At 40.8% G+C, this 1,300-nt stretch overlaps 1 protein-coding gene across 9 annotated transcripts in view; it reads left to right on the forward strand.

Annotated features, from left to right (window-relative positions):
• Positions 1-1,300, forward strand: part of PICALM (phosphatidylinositol binding clathrin assembly protein) — a 101,803-nt gene that overhangs the window by 47,897 nt on the left and 52,606 nt on the right. The gene's annotated exons all lie outside the window — the stretch shown is intronic.

Genomic DNA, 1,300 nt, shown 5'->3' on the forward strand with positions numbered 1-1,300 from the left:
GTAGCCATTATGGTCAACAAAAGAGTCTGAAATGCAGTACTTGAATGCAATCTCAAAAACGACAGAATGATCTCTGTTCGTTTCCAAGGCAAACCATTCAGTATCACAGTAATCCAAGTCTATGCCCAAACCAGTAATGCTGAAGAAGCTGAAGTTGAACGGTTCTGTGAAGACCTACAAGACCTTTTAGAACTAACACCGAAAAAAGATGTCCTTTTCATCATAGGGGACTGGAATGCAAAAGTAGGAAGTCAAGAAACACCTGGAGTAACAGGCAAATTTGGCCTTGGAATACAGAATGAAGCAGGGCAAAGACTAATAGAGTTTTGCCAAGAAAATGCACTGGTCATAGCAAACACCCTTTTCCAACAACACAAGAGAAGAACACATGGAATGGTAGAGTCAACACCGAAATCAGATTGATTATATTCTTTGCAGCCAAAGATGGAGAAGCTCTATACAGTCAGCAAAAACAAGACCAGGAGCTGACTGTGGCTCAAATCATGAACTCTTTATTGCCAAATTCAGACTTAAATTGAAGAAAGTAGGGAAAACCACTAGACCATTCAGATATGACCTAAATCAAATCCCTTATGATTATACAGTGGAAGTCAGAAATGGATTTAAGGGACTAGATCTGATAGATAGAGTGCCTGTGAACTATGGATGGAGGTTCGTGACATTGTAGGGGAGACAGGGATCAAGACCATCCCCATGGAAAAGAAATGCAAAAAAGCAAAATGACTGTCTGGGGAGGCCTTACAAATAGCTGTGAAAGGAAGAGAAGCGAAAAGCAAAGGAGAAAAGGGAAGATATAAGCATCTGAATGCAGAGTTCCAAAGAATAGCAAGAAGAGATAAGAAAGCCTTCTTCAGCGATCAATGCAAAGAAATAGAGGAACACAACAGAATGGGAAAGACTGGAGATCTCTTCAAGAAAATTAGAGATACCAAGGGAACATTTCATGCAAAGATGAGCTTGAAAAAGGACAGAAATGGTATGGACCTAACAGAAGCAGAAGATATTAAGAAGAGGTGGCAGGAATACATAGAAGAACTGTACAAAAAAGATCTTCACGACCCAGATAATCACGATGATGTGATCACTGACCTAGAGCCAGACATCCTGGAATGTGAAGTCAAGTGGGCCTTAGAAAGCATCACTACGAACAAAGCTAGTGGAGGTGATGGAATTCCAGTTGAGCTATTTCAAATTCTGAAAGATGATGCTGTGAAAGTGCTGCACTCAATATGCCAGCAAATTGGGAAAACTCAGCAGTGGCCACAGGACTGGAAAAGGT

Source organism: Bison bison, unplaced genomic scaffold (assembly GCF_000754665.1).
Source record: "Bison bison bison isolate TAMUID 2011002044 unplaced genomic scaffold, Bison_UMD1.0 scf7180017864324, whole genome shotgun sequence".
NCBI lineage: Eukaryota > Metazoa > Chordata > Mammalia > Artiodactyla > Bovidae > Bison > Bison bison.